Genomic DNA, 15,749 nt, shown 5'->3' with positions numbered 1-15,749 from the left:
TCCATACAAGCCAAAATGGCCAATTTTGAAAACAGATGACACAGAAGGAAAAACAACAGCAAAAAGAAGAAGAATAAGAAAGATCAGGGACGCTAGGTGGTGTGGTGAATAGAGCACTGGCCCTGGAGTCAGGAAGACCTGAGTTCAAATTCAACCTTAGACACTTATCACTTACTAGTCATGTGACCTTGAACAAGTCACTTAACCCCAATTACCGTGCCTTCTCCCCTCCAAAAACAAAACAAAACCCAGTGACAAGAAAGATTCCCCAAATAAACATGAATTAAAAAAAAAGTGATTTCCACACTGCAAAAAAATCATACAAAAAATTAACATTGATTGACAAGAATCCACTTATTACCACAAAGTGCATGTGTGTGTGTGGGGGGGGGTGGGATAACAATAACAACAACAGCAAACACCACACTTGAATTCTAATGTAGTAAGTTCCATAATTTCAATGCCAAACATCAGTTCTGGAAAACACTTAGGAGAAAGGAGTTTTATAAATAGGTGGTAGAGTGGACAGAGTGTGCCAGGCCTGGAGTCAGGAAGCCACATCTTCCTGAGTTCAGATTTGGCCTCAGACACTTACTAGCTATGTGATTCTAGGAAAATCACTTAATCTTGTTTGCCTCAGTTTCCCTAAATGGGGTGATGAAGAGTCAGACATGACTGAAAAACAACTGAACAAGGACAATATCAGTTCAAATATCTGAAAGTTTTTCCCATATCCATGAAAAAATAAAAGAAGGGATTAGAATAGGAGATTTTTTTAAAGAGGAGCTGAATCTACCATTCAAAATTAAATATGCTGCAAAGCTGAATGCAGTCAACAATAAAAAGGATATATAATCAAGACATTAGAAGCATTTCTGAACAAAATAATAAAACAGACTTGAGTAGAAAATTTGACTTATTAAAACTTCAAAAAAGAGAAACATGAGAAAAAATAACTAAATGTAATTATAAGGAAAAGACTAAGAAATTAAATAAATTCTCTTGTGTTTCTAGGCTATGGTTTTTAAAGGAAATTAGATTAAATAGTTTAAAAAAAAAAGAATTGAGAAGGGTGGCCTGGGGACAAAACAGTATCTAACTTGTTTAAAATATGAGGGGCATTACAAATCAGAAGGGAAGGAAGAAGAGATGGATTAGTATTCCATGAGCTAAATCTCATACTTCCCTATAAATGAATCAACTTTTAGTGCATGTGTGAATAAAAGAGTTGGGTATCACTTTGTTAGTGAGATAATAACTGGAGAAGAGAGACAAAAAACTGATAGAACCTGGAAAGGTATTCCCAGCAGACATGCATGTGACTAGAGAAAGTATTGTAATTCCTTTAGTCTCTCAACCTCTTTGAAGGTTGAATGAGAGTGAGGTCATGAGAGATCAGCTGAGTGGAAAGAGGGCTTGGGATAGGTCAATGGAAGGATTGTGTCATCCTAGAACAATGTTTCTTATCTTTTTGATGTTATGGACCCCTTTGAAGCTTGTCAAAGATTTTGGACTCCTCAGAATAATGTTTTTAAATGCGCAAAATAAAATATATAGGATTATAGAGGAAACCAATTGTATTGAAATATAATATTTGCAAAAGATGTAACTTTAACTTTCCAATTTCACAGATCCCTTGAAATCTATTCATAGATCCTTGGACCCTAGGTTAAAAACCCTTGACCTAGAAGGAAAAATGAAAATGTATTATTAAAGAATGTTCCCATGGTGAAAGCAGAGGGTAGATATAAATGCAGTGATATCATAATAGAATTCATCTAAGGAAAATGAATACTTTAGGAATTCATCTTCTTAGAGCAAATGTTATATTTCTTAGGATTGTATCTCACCCCCACTCATGGTTTCCTGGATGTGGCCAGCACCCACAGAGGTAGAGAGATACAGAACCAGAGGTAGCATATGTGTTGAATGGCCGTGGTAACGGCAGGAGGTACAAACAGACATCATGACTCAGGATACAATGAGTTTCATGACACTTTGTTAACATTGCAGGTATAAGGCACAACAGAAGAAATCCCTCCCAAAATAAAATCAAAATAGATAGGCAAATAAACAAGCAAACAAACAAACAAATAAGGGAAATGAAGGCTAGGGTGAGACGTACAAATGTAGTATCATAAAGATAGAATTGAGGAGGAAGCTAAAATTTTGTACCTTAGAAGTGCCATATTTCACAAGGGATATATAGAGACTAAAGAGAAGGGAATTCTCTGAAGATCATGGGTAGAATTCAGCACACAATAAAAAGAAAGAAATAAGGAAGAAGAAAAACATGAACACAACTTGGAAAAAGTTGGTGTAAAAGAATATTACTTAAACTAAGAGGTTGTTTTCTACTTTGTATTTTCCTTTTTCCTTATGTTTCTGTTAAATTTAACCAATATTGAGAGGAGGAACATGGAAATATCATTGCAACTTGTAACTATTTTAACTTGTAACTTTTTTTGGTAACTATTGTAACATAACTCTTCTAACTATTTAAGTCTTTTGGGAACTCAGCTAACCATTTATGAATTTTGTTGATTGGCCATTTCCTACACACACACACACACACACACACACACACACAAACATACATATATATGCTATGTATGTGTATATATGTACATATGCATATATATATATACATATATAAAACTCTTCATTGTTCATAATTCCTTTAGGCATAATGTAGTTTCCCTATTTAATCTCTCTTGATGTGAATTTTTTTTTTGCCTTTTCTTTCCTTTTTGAAGGGGGGGGAAGGGAGAGTAATTGGGGTTAAGTGACTTTCCCAAGGTCACATGGCTAATAAGTGTTAGGTGTCTGAGGCTGGATTTGAACTCAGGTGCTCCTGACTCCAGGGCCAGTACTCTATTTTCTGTGCCACCTAGTCTCCCCCCCTTTTTTGCTTTTTTAATATGGCTTGATGATAATCAAATGTGATCAAATAAGAATCAAATGAGAATATTTGTAGAAAGTTCTCTGAACATCTTAAAGTGAAATATAAATGCTAGTATTGTAGTCGTTGTTGATATAGCATGATTGCAAGTCCTGCTTTCTTTGGAATTATCTGATGCATAGCAAATTTTGTTCTAGTTCATTTTCATTCTGTATGTCTTTATTTTTAAATGTGTTTCTTGTTTGCAGTATCTTATTAGTTTTTGTTTTGTAATCATTTCTGCCACTATTTAATTTGATTGGATTGTTTAATTCATTCACATTTAAGGTAATGATTTTTTAGTTTATGTTTCCTTCATTTATTCAAATTGATACTTTTTTTTAAACTACAATTAGTTTTGGTTGTATTACTTTGATTAAGGCTCTCCTACTATTGCCATTTACCTGTCTTAACCAAAGTTTCTTGAATTTGCTTAAATTGCTGATTTTTCTATTTAATTTTTTTTGCTTGTTTATGCTTGTTCATTCACTTGGTCCTCTCTCTATTTTGCTATTTCTCTTACTGTTTTGAGTCTTTCGATTCCCTATCTAGACCTGTAGTTCGACTTCTTAGTTTCTCCTTACCCACCTCAACACCTAAGTTTAATATTTTAAATAAATAAATAAATAAACATTTTAAATAAATTCCCTTCTTCTGAAAAGGTTTTTTTTTTCTCTTAACTTTGTCCTTCACATCTGTTTTGGGTGGGGGACATGGGGTTTAGAATAAGTTATTGCCATATGAAGCTTGGGCAGGAACCACCTCAGCTGACTCTAAAACATAAGCTTACTAGTTTTTTGCTTTGCTGGCACCCCAAATATGTCAAGGCTTGGAAATTAGAAGTTGAATCAAGAATCTAATTATTACAATTGCTATGATCTTATTTCATTATTTTAAAAACTTGTTTGGTGTCTTTGTCCTATCTTGAGACTTAGTTACAACTCTTCCATCTTCCTTGTTCTCTGGCTAAGCCTAAAAGAAAAGGGAATTAGTCCCTCTTCAGATGCTAGAAAATTTCAGTGATAAAAAAATCACATGATAGGTTGCTGCAAAACATTAATAATAAGATATGTATAAATTAAAACAACTTTGATTTCATATCCAACAAATTGGCAATGTTGATAAAAGATAAGGGAGTGGGAAGATTGGGACATGAATGCAAATTTTCATGGGAAATCAAGCATATATTCCAATCCATCAATTATTTTTTCCTGTATTATCTGACCCCCAACCAATAGATTAGCTCATGCTGATAAATCCTGAAGACTCTAACTAGATTTCTGAAACTGGTTGCACTGGCTTAGCCCTCTCTTTACCATACCCATTATCTGCCATTAAACTGGATTTCCAGTGGGAAGGAGAGTATCCTTTCCTTACTCAACTCACAGACTTTAACTGAGCATTGCTTTTTTTCCTCTGCTCAGGAAATCAATCCAAACCTGACCAAGAATTCTTTCCATAACAACCCAAATAAGTAGTCACCTAGACTTGGCTAGAAAATGGATGAACACCTTGCTGCTTCTATTAGCAGCACAATCCACTTTGTGTCAAAGCTAATTGTCAGGGAGTCTTTGCATGGGTCCTTATACACACACCAAATCATTGTCCATAATCTGCCTCTCTGTGACTTCTAACCACTGCTCTTAGTTTTGAGGGACCTAGTTATTGAAATTGTATTAGTTTTCCCTATGATAGTCCTTCAAGAACTTGCATTCAACGATCAAGCTTCCAGCAAATCTCTTAACTAGACTAAAAATTGTAATTTCTTTAGACAATGTGACACGATCTCACCATTCTGGTTGCCTTCCTCTAGATGCTCCCCAGATAGCATTTTCTTTCCTAAGACTCAGTGATCATAACCAGGGGTGTTCTGGAGTTGGCTCAGTCTTGCTCAAGAGAGTCAATTATTAAATTTTCAGTGTGACATTTTTTACCCCAGAAATCAGTAAATGCCACTTATCAGGGCTTGATTTATTGTTTTCTCTATTATCTAGACTTAAAGTAATGGACAAAGCATTACTACTTAAAGATTAAACTCAAAAGTATATTGTGTATATACCTTGCCTCCATTGATAGCCAGTTGTTAAACAGTTGCCAGCACACCTGTGACAATAACTGAATCCAGTGCTCTTGATGTCAGCTTGTCTACCCATCTCCCTTCCCTAGCACCTTGTTCCCTAGTGTTCTAAGACTAAAAGATGTGGAAAGGATTGCCTTTTAACAACATTGTGGGCTCTCTTGATTTACACGTTTGTTCACCTACCTAAAGATAGGGCATTGCCGGGTATTACCTTTCGAAGTTCTTTCTGCTCCTAGGATTCTATAATACTACATCTCTCCAGTTGGATTCAATGTGTTAGGCATGTAGGAAAAATTTAGAGGCTCGGTGTCTTATAGAAGACTCAACTCTGGATGGGATGTCTGGCTCCTGGTTTTGGGAAAGAATGAACTGATTGAGCAGATGTTGGGAAAGTTAACTGAGAATTCTAGCAAATTAGGCAGATTATATGTAGTACTTTTGTGAAGTGCCTATTCCATTAGCAATTTAAAAAGAACTAATGCCTCTCTTTGCATCACCATAAAACATAAAAGCAAAATAACATTTATCCTTCTTTTTTTTTGCTATTCACACACTTTTTAGACCCATTGCCCTATGAAAGCCCATTGTTTCATTGGGATTGGCCTTCAGACCACTGGCAACAGTGTCATTAGTTCTAGAGGACCAAATACTGGTAGAGTGTCAGGGAATGGCAGGTTCTTTTGCTGTCTTGGATTGAATAGCTTACATAGCCTTTCTGTCCCTTCATTTCCTCATCTAACTGTTTCCCTTTAATAACAATCACCACAGGAATGGTATGTGGATTGGTTAGATTAAAAATAAATACTGTGAATCATTTTGAGACCTTCTAAATTTGTGTCTATACATAGAAGCCTAGAATATTAGAGCTGTAAGGAGCCTCATTTTACAGAGGAAACAACTGTAGCTCAGAGAATGGAAGTGACTCAATACCCCTACGTAGTTTGGAAGGGAGAAAAGAATGGAATTGTGAGTAGGCCGTCATTATAAAAATCCGATTTTTTTAAATGACAAGATTTAGCTACATTGAGATAGCACAGCACAGCAAGAACATTGGAGTGAGATCAGTCTGTGTTAACTCTCTGGAGTCTTTCCAACCCCTCTTAACTTTAGTACCTTCCCTCTGTTAATAATTTCATATTTATACTGTATGTAGCTGGCTTTGTATATATTTGTTTGGATCTTGTTTCCCTATTAGATTGTAAGGTCCTTGAGGGTAGTGTCCTTTGTCTCTTTTTATATCCTCTGGTATAGAGCAGGTGCTTAATATTTATTGATTCATCTTATTGATTATATGCTCTTGGGCAAGTCACTTTACATCTATGGGCTTCAGTATCCTCACATCTGAAATATGAGGATATATGGGGTGGCTAGGTGGTGCAATGAATAGAGCACTGGCCCTTGAGTCAGGAGGATCTGAGTTCAAATCTGGCCTCAGACACTTAATACTTATTAGCCTTGTGACCTTGGGCAAGTCACTTAACCCCAACTGCCCTGTCTTTTCCCCTCCAAAAAAAAGCAAAAAATAAAATATGAGGATATCTGTATGTTTACAGATATCTATGTAGATGTATGTATATGTGTGTTTGTATGTGTATATTGTATGCGTGTATGTATATGTATGTGTATATACATATGTATATACAAGCACACACATATATATGTGTACCTATATACATCCATGCTTAATTGTTACCTTCTTGGGGGATAGGAAGGGGAAAAAAATTTAAGTACACAGCAGAGGATGAAAGAAAACATACAAGGAAGCAAAGAAAAGATGGATAGCTTTGAAAATAATGTGTAGTATTCATTATACAGGTTTTCTTGAAATGAGAATTTATTGCTTTATATTGAATCCTCTCTTATGTTCTGCTGTGTACAGTACATGGCAATGTTTTCTTTTCTTATTTTGTATTTAAGTTTAAAATCTAAATACCAAAAAAAAATATGAGGGGGTGGAAATTAAGAAATATGGTCCTGAAGGTCCCTTCTAGCCTTCAGGTTCTATATACTATCTATTTTGTTTTAGGATTGACTTTTGTGACTATTGTTTGGATCAACTTTCCTCAATTTATTGATTGATTCCAGTGCTAAGCACAGTGCTTGGCACATAGTAGGTGCTTAACAAATATTGAATCATTATATCACCCACTCTTCAACTACAAATTACAAGAGCCAAATAGAATTCCTTTCCTCCCACTAAGAAAGGTTTCCCTGTTGTTTATTTTTTCCTACCCTCTGTGGAGTAGGCCTATATGGCAAGATAGTAATTTCTTCGAATGATGTTGACATAATATCATTCTGGTCACTTTCCTCTAGATGTTCCCCAGGTATCATTATCTTTCCTAAGATTCAGTGCCTATAACTTAACATAACACTATAGATAAGATCTTTCTTGCTGATTTCTTTTTCCTGGCACCTTGTTCCCTGATAGTCTAAGGCTAAAGGAATGTGGGATTTCCAAAGCACAAAAAACATTGGATTTTAGAGACAGAGTTTGAATCCCAGTTCTACCATTTGCCATCTCGGAGATCTTGGTCATGTCACTCCACATGAGTCCTCATTTCTGCCTCTCAAAAATGAGAAGGTTGGACTGGATTATCTCTATGGTCACTTCAAGTTCTTAATTCTATGGTCATATGGACTGACCCAGTGCCTAGTGAAATTTTAATATAGTTCTTCAAAGGGTCTTCTAAAAGGGGTGTTTGCTAAAGTGATTGCTAAAGTAAGTTTTCCCTAAGAAACAAGCTGAGTTGTTTTTCCTGGGTCTCTGAGCATTGTCCATAGGGACCAAAAGGAAAGTTTCAGGAGTAGGGTGGAGGGGTGAAAAGGAGGCAAGGAGATGTCACAGAGAAAGAAGCAGCTTCTTTCTTTGTTTTTGTTGTTGTTGTCTTTTATTTATTTATTTAGAAAAGATTAAGGCTTATGATGAGGGAAGGGATCCCAATAGGTTCAGCAGGAATTCTGATCTTATCTAAGACCAGAAAACCTGCAAGAGCCTCTGGAAAGAATTCAAGGTCTCAGGCTTAATTGGAGTGAGAGTTGTAGAAGTTTATTGTTAGGCTTCCATGAGAAGTGGGCAAGAGCCCTTTAGGGGACCTGCGCATGAGAGGGGTACATGCTTTTACCTTTAAAGGGTAGGGCTGCCATAGTCAGGGCTGACCAGAGGGGAGGGGCCTCATGCATAGACAAAGGTCAGAGCTGACCAAGAAGAGCATGTGAATAGTTTAGATAAGATTTGGGCCAGGCAAGGAGACAAAAGGCAAGGATAAAGGAGCGGGGAGGGGGGGGGGGGAAAAAATGAAGAGATTAAGTAAGAACAAAGGGGTCACAGGGTGTTGCCTAGGCTAGTGTGGGATAGGGGGAAGGGGCAGAGCTCAAGGATGGGAAAGGACAAATTGCAGTTACAACTGAACGGACTGGTTTTACAAGTTGGTTTCACAAATTGATCTAGATTCAGGTACCCCATCACTTATACAAGAATAATACCTAACATTTATATAGCACTTTAAGACTTTTAAAGCACTTTGCATTAGTTATCTCCTTTGGTCCTTAAAACAATCCTGTGAGGTCATCCCTGTTATAATTATAATTGACAATTTATAGATGAGGAAACTGAGGCTGAGAAAGGTTAACAGAGCTAGTGGATATCTAAGGCAGGATTCAAACTCTGGTTTCCTTAATACCAAATCCAGTTCTCTCTTTATTGTGTCACTTCAGTGCTAATAATGTATGCCTATCATCACATTGCAAGGAAGGAAAAAGTACTACCTGTTGCCTCTTTGCACCTTTTTTGCTCTTCCACGCTTTTGCTGACGTCCATGTTCATCATCTCTCACCAGAGAGTCAGGTCCTAGAGTCCTGCAAAGTTAAATTGTCTGCCCTTTGACTTTCCTTTACTCCTGCCTGCTCTTCTGGAGTCTGGGGTCATCTTTTCAGATGTACTGTGCTGCTCAATGATTTGGACTCCTCCAGTGAAAAATATCCATTAGAAAATCATGTTTGTGGATTTTATGTTGTATGAAAGTCTGATTATGACTGATCTCTAATTTAAATGGAAAACAAATATAGGCTCTTTGGCCCATTCCCTAGCCTGCTGCTGGCAATATCTATCTGAGTTTTTTCCCAAAACTCTGTGGATTGGTCCAGGAGAATTCCTAATGGAGTGGTATATGCAAAATGAATTGACTCATTAATTATGACTTGGTTGATGGTAAAAAACACTTCTGGAGAAACAAACTTTATTGTTTAGAGGACTAAGATGCATTAGCATATCTGCATAAAAATGCACTTCTAAGGCATATGTTTATCTCTCATCACAATGTTCATAAGCACCTCATTAATTATCAGTTGCTTTCAGGCATTTACTCAAAAACAGTCAAGTACTATGTAATCAAGATTAGCTGGAGAATTACAGTTTCAAGGGATTTGGAAATATGAAAGTTTAAGATTGGCAATTAAGCATTGATCTCCATTCTTCCCCCTAGAAGTGTGCTGCTTTCTTCTGAGAGTCACTGAGTAGTACCATGAAGCAACAGGTCTCAATCAGTTAGTTCATCTCTCTAGGTTCAGTTTTCCTCTTTAAAAAAGGGGTGCATAAACTCTTTTCCTCTCTCTAACTCATAGGGTTGGGCAGCAAATGAACAAAACAAAGTCTTTGAAATCTCTAGCAATCAAAAAGTGCTCTACCGTATTACTAAGAAAACCATAGTACTTTACACATTTGTCCTAGTTGAAAACAACTCTTCATAATTCCTCTGATGAACTGTATATCACTTGAAGATACCCATAATGCCTGAGTCTTGATTCCTTTCCAAAACTGTTATTTTATTGGCATATGAAACTTCTGGTGAGGAAGCTCCCTTTACCAGGGTAAATTGGTAACTCATGTGCTTCCTTTAATAACAGAGAGTTGACTGGACACTGGGAGGTTCCAAAACTTGCCCAGGGTCACATATATAGTATTTGTTATATTGAGGCTTGAACCCAGGTCTTTCAATCTCTGTGGCTGACTCTCTAGCCACTCACTACCTTACACTGTCTGTTTGTAGTTTGTATTTAAGTGGTTATATTAAGTCCTGGAGAATACTTTTGGTAAATCTCAATTTATGTGCCCAGAAAGAAAGGATTTATCCCTGCCTTTTGTAGTGTAGTCATTTCTTTGAACCCACAGCAAGACCAAACTCTGGTCTGTAGATCTTTATTTTATCAAAGCTCCCTTGTCAATGAGGCCTTTTCTGATCCCTCTCACCTATTAGTACTCCCCTAATTACTTTCCTTCACATTGTATTTATTCATATTTACATTGCATAGTTTTGTATTTGCTTCTTTCCTTTTGTGTTGTCTTTTTTGCCCAGTAGAATTTAAACTCCTTGAGGACAGGGGGTGTTTCCATTTTTTATTTTTGTATTCTCAGGGCCTCTCACAGTGCCTTTTATAATTAATCAATGTTTGCTGAATTGAACTGAAATTAATGATCCGGGAAGTTTAGAAATATTGAAAAATGAAAGCCCAGAGGTCCAAGGCAATCATTCTGTGGATTAATTCTAAGAAGGAACTGGAATCTCCCAAGAAAGTGACTGTCAGCTAAGTCTAAGGCTAAATGAACCAGGTCTTACATCCATCACATTTTCTTTTTCTTTTTTCTTTTTTTTTCTTTTGCCTTTTGGAGGGCAATTGGGGTTAAGTAACTTGCCCAAGGTTACACGGCCAATATTTTTGTGTGGGTGTTAAGTGTCTGAGGCCAGAACCGAACTCAGGTCCTCCTGACTCTAGGGTCAGCGCTTTACTCACTGTGCCACCTAGCCACCCCCACATTTTCTCATCTGTAAGTTGAGGGGGTTTAATTAGCTGATCTTCAAGGGTTCCCGTGGTCTCTGGGCTCACAAGGGTCTAAGGTTCTATGAGTCTTAAGGTATGTATTAAGGGTACCATTGTACCCAATTGGACTTCTCTTGTCTTAACACTTTGCATCTCCCTGAGAGATCAATTTGAAACAGAAATCAAGTGCAGAAAAGATAAACATTTATGGGCCAGAATGAAACAGAAGCCAAAATGGTGGATTAGAGGCAATCCAACTGAACTCTCTCAACATTTTCCCTTCAAACAATATAAAAATAATGCCTCAAATCCAATTTTGGAGAAGCACAGCCAACAAAAGGTCAGAGTGAGACATTTTTTCAGTTGAAGAAAATGTAAGAGGTAGGCAAGAGAATTTTGTGACACTGGGGTGTAGGCCTGTCTGAAGCCAACCCACAAGGTAGTGGCAGGCTTTAGCCCAGAGATGGTAAGGGGGTCAGACAAATGGTCAGGAAGAGATGACATGGGACCTTTTGCTGGCACTGGGTACAGTTGGCACTGATTGGCAACTCTATTGCATATAAACAGTTTGGGTCACATTTTTTAAGGTAGAGAGGAGCAATGGAGGTGGGTCACAAGAGATCAAGGACCTTGGTCAGAATTCCAAGGCAAAGAGGAATACTAACACTTGTGGTTAGGAAGGACCAGGGGCCCTTCCTGGATGAAAACTAGAGTGTAGACCAGGAGAGTAGTGACCACATCTCTCTAGGATCACAGCACCCTGACAGTACCAGAGTCTTACAGAATCTCAGAACTGGCCCTGAAAAGAGTAACATTAAAAATGCCTGAATATTGGGTCAATGCCTCTCCAACCCCAGGTGAACAGAGTCCAAATTTAACATGAAGTTCAAAGTAAAAAAATCAGCTGGAAAATGAGCAAACAACAACATAATTTGATCATAAAAATCTACTATGGTGGACTTCCTGTGCCAAGATGGCAGAGGAAGGAAGGAACTCTCTGATGCCCTCCCAAATTCCCCTCCAAACAACTAGAAAACTGCCTCAGAATTGATCTGGGAACAGGGAAGCAGCTTACCAGTATAGCAAGAAAGGTCTGTGTCATTGGAGTGGGAGGGGAGCAAGGTCCAAGAACAGCAGCAGCAATAGCCAGCTCACAGCAAGGAGCCCATAGCAAGGTTCCAAGCCTGGGGCAATCTACCAATGAAGGCCTGCCATCTTGCTAACCAGTAGCCCCCTAGGCAAGTAGTCCAGTCTGTGTAATACAACAAGGCCCCACCCCAGTGACCTCACTCCCTACACAAGCCACCAGCAAGGCCCGGATCAACCATTGCTGATTAGTAGTGAATCATTGCCCCAGGGCTGGCCAACATCAACAGAAAGACCCTGTTCCCATAGCAACCCAGCAGCAGGTTTCCCCCCCACCTCCACTCCAGACCAGCAACAAGATCCTTCCTCCAGGGCCAGCCACCAGAAAGACTCTGTTACAATAGCAACTCAAAAAAGGCCCCACCTCTAGGGCAGGCTAGGAGCTAAACTCCATACCTAGGGGAGGCCAATAGGGAGTATCTACCCCACCCACCCACAGTACAAGTCAGCAAGGTAGCCTACCCTCCAGTAAAAGCAAACTGCTAAGCCCTGAAGCCCATTGAAAGTCATTAGTAAGATATTGAGCCCCAGCACACAGAGCTTGGGACAGTGCAGATCCAGAGCCCAACTCTCACATAAAAACACTAAGTCATAAAAAAAGGCAGAAAAAATTGAGCAAAAAAGCAAAATAAACAAACACTTGACTATACAAAATTATTATGGTGACAGGGCATATCAAGGCATCATCAAGGGTCCCAAAGACATCCTAAAAAAGGGGTATGGGAAGGACCTATTTGGACAAAAATATTTATAGCAGCTCATTTTTGTGGCAAAGAATTGGAAATCAAAGGGATGCCCATCAACTGGGGAAGAGGTAAACAGGCTGTGGTATATAATTTATATAATTGTACTGGAATATTATTGTATATAAGAAATGACAAGCAGGATTGCAGAAAAACCTTGAAAGACTTACATGAACTGATACATAGTGAAGTAAATAGGACCAGAACATTGTACATGTAAACAGCAAATATTATTTGATGAAAAACTGTGAATGGCTTAGCTATTCTCACTAATACAATGAACCAAGACAATCTCAAAGGACTAATGATGAAACATGCTCTCTACCTCCAGAGAAAGAACTGATTTTTTTTTTTTAGTACAGACTGAATCATGGCATTTTTCACTTCATTTTTCCCCCTTTTATTCCAGTCTTGTTTTACAAAATGACTAATATGGAAACATTATACATAACTGAACATGTTAAAAAAAAAAAAGCTACTATGGCATCAGGGAAGACCAAGACATAAACTCAGAAAAAGGCAACAGTGGGGAAATAGCTACAAACAAAGCCTCAAAGAAAAATGCTAATTGGACTCAAGTCCAATAAGAATTTTTGGAAGCATTTAAAAAAAGAGATAAGAGTGATAGAGGAAAAATTGGGGAAAGAAGTGAGAGTAATGCAAGAGAATTATGAAAAGAGAGTTAACAGCATCACAAAAGAGGCAAAAAAATATACCGAAGAAAATAACACCTTCAAAAACATTAGTGGTTTAATGGTAAAAGATGCACACAAATTCATTGAAGAAAAGCATTCCTTAAAAAGCAGAATTGGCCATATATAAAAAGAGATACAAAATGTCACTGAAGAAAATAATTCTTTATAAGTTAGAATTGGGTAAATGGAAAGTGATGATTTTGTGAGAAAACCAGAAATAAGATGAAGTCAAAATAATGGAGAAAAAGAAAGTGTGAAACATCTCATTGGAAAAACAACTGACCTGGAAAATAGATTGAGGAGAGATAATTTAAGAATTATTGTAGAACTGAAAGCATGATCAAGTAGAGACTACACATTATATTTCTAGCAATCATCAAGGAAAATTTCCCCAATATCTTAAATCCAGAAGGTAAAATAGAAATTGAAAGAATCTACTGATCACCTACTGAAAGAGATTCCAAATGAAAATTCCTAGGAAAATTCCAAATTCCAGAGCTCCCAGATCAAGGAGTAAATAATTCAAGCCCCCAGAAAGAAACAATTAAAATATTAAGGATTCACAGCCAGTATCACACAGGATTTAGCAATTATCACTTTAAGGATCCAATGGTTTGGAATATGATATTCTGGAAAGCAAAAGAAGTAGGATTACAACAAAGAATAACCTACCAGAGGGAAAAAGGATATTTAATTAGAGAACTTTCAAGTATTCCTGATGCTAAATAGAAACTCCAAAACCTGAGCTGAATAGAAAATTTAACATTCATACTCAAGACTCAAGAGAAGCATAAAATTAAAATAAAAAACAAAACAAAACAAAGTGAAAGAGTAATACTGCGGGGCAGAGTCAAGATGGTGGAATAGAAACAGGACTTCCATGAGGCTCTGACTTCCACCTCCTCCAATTCATGTAAAAAATGACTCTAGACAAACTTTGGGGCTACAGAACCCAAAAATTGACACAGAGAAGCTAATCTCCCACTGAAGACAGCCCAGCAGGCCAGCAGGAAGTGGCTAGTCCCGCATTTTGGTAGCTGAGCCAAGCCCAGCCCCACATGAGGCAGAGGTTTTAGCCTCAGGGCAGCCACAACTGGCAGCCAGCAGGAAGGACTTCAGATCACCAGCAGCTGTGGTGGTTTCTACAATTATCAACACATAGATGCTAAGGACAAAATGAGAGGTCAGTATAGTGTGGAATTTGGGATCCAGTAATTCAGCAGTGCAGTCTGGCCTTTACTCCCTGGAGGGAGAAGCAGCTGAGGTGCCATGGCCATGCAGCTGCTGCCACAATGGCAGCTTTAGATCCTGGCTTGCAGATTGTAGGGGGACCAAGCAACCAGTCTGAGGGGTAATCACTCTTGCTTTAACCTGCTTGGATCTGGATTGCTGTCTAGGGTGGAGGTCCTGGGGTGTGTAACCAGCTTGCATGTGGAGGCTCAGAGAGGGCACCCAACTGTAATGGGAATGCAAATTTGGAAGATCTTCCCTGCCCCTAGGCTAAAGTGCATCTGAAGTCTGGGATGGGAGGCTTGTTTTTCAGTAGATACTTCTTGATTGGCCACTGAGTCAATAAGGTTGTTACATTCTCTGAGCCAGGAGAAGGCTATATAAGCCCTGATGTGTAGCTTTGTTTTGGGACTCACTTTGAAAAGTGTTCTGTGATTTGATCTGAATTCTGGGAAGCCGTTGTTGAGAGTCCCCTGGCTTTGAAAAACCCAGATGTTGAAACCCAGATGTTGATTTGGTATGGATGTAATGGCTGGACAGTTTGGAAATCTGTCTACTTGATCTGTTTCTGTCTTGATAATTCTGCCTGTATGCTTTGAAGTTCGGGGTGCTGACCTTTTTCTCCTGAACAAGGTAAACGATATATGTCTGACTGATTAAAGTAAGCTTGTTAACCCATTTTGAGTTGCTTTCCTTTAACAAAGCAGATCCAAGAACCTGTGGTAGCTGCAAACCCTGAGGACCCTTGGGGTGCTTGCTGCTACAAAATGGCGTCACGAACAGGATCTGCAGAGTAAAAGGAAAGTATGGGGGCTGGGATAATTGTTTGTTTCCCAGTTGTGGTAGCTGTGACTCTGTGGAGCTGTGGAGCAGGAGAGAAGAATGGCCTGCATGCGGACTTCGCTGAGCTGAGAGCAGGAATGGTGAGCTGCCTGCATCAGGACCTGGGCAGAAGCCAGGAGTGGCTGCCGCCTTCGGGAGGAGAAGGAACCCAGGAGTTTGGAATTCAGCCACCGGAAAAGATAAGAACTGAGCAGCAAAGCAGGGGCACTGAATGTGTTTCCTGGCTGCATCCCAAAGTTTGGGACCCAGGGGGA

This window comes from Petaurus breviceps, unplaced genomic scaffold, assembly GCF_028583685.1.
Source record: "Petaurus breviceps papuanus isolate PSGF00001 unplaced genomic scaffold, PetGlider_PUasm1.0 37, whole genome shotgun sequence".
NCBI classification, from domain to species: domain Eukaryota; kingdom Metazoa; phylum Chordata; class Mammalia; order Diprotodontia; family Petauridae; genus Petaurus; species Petaurus breviceps.
This window is presented reverse-complemented; position numbering follows the sequence as displayed.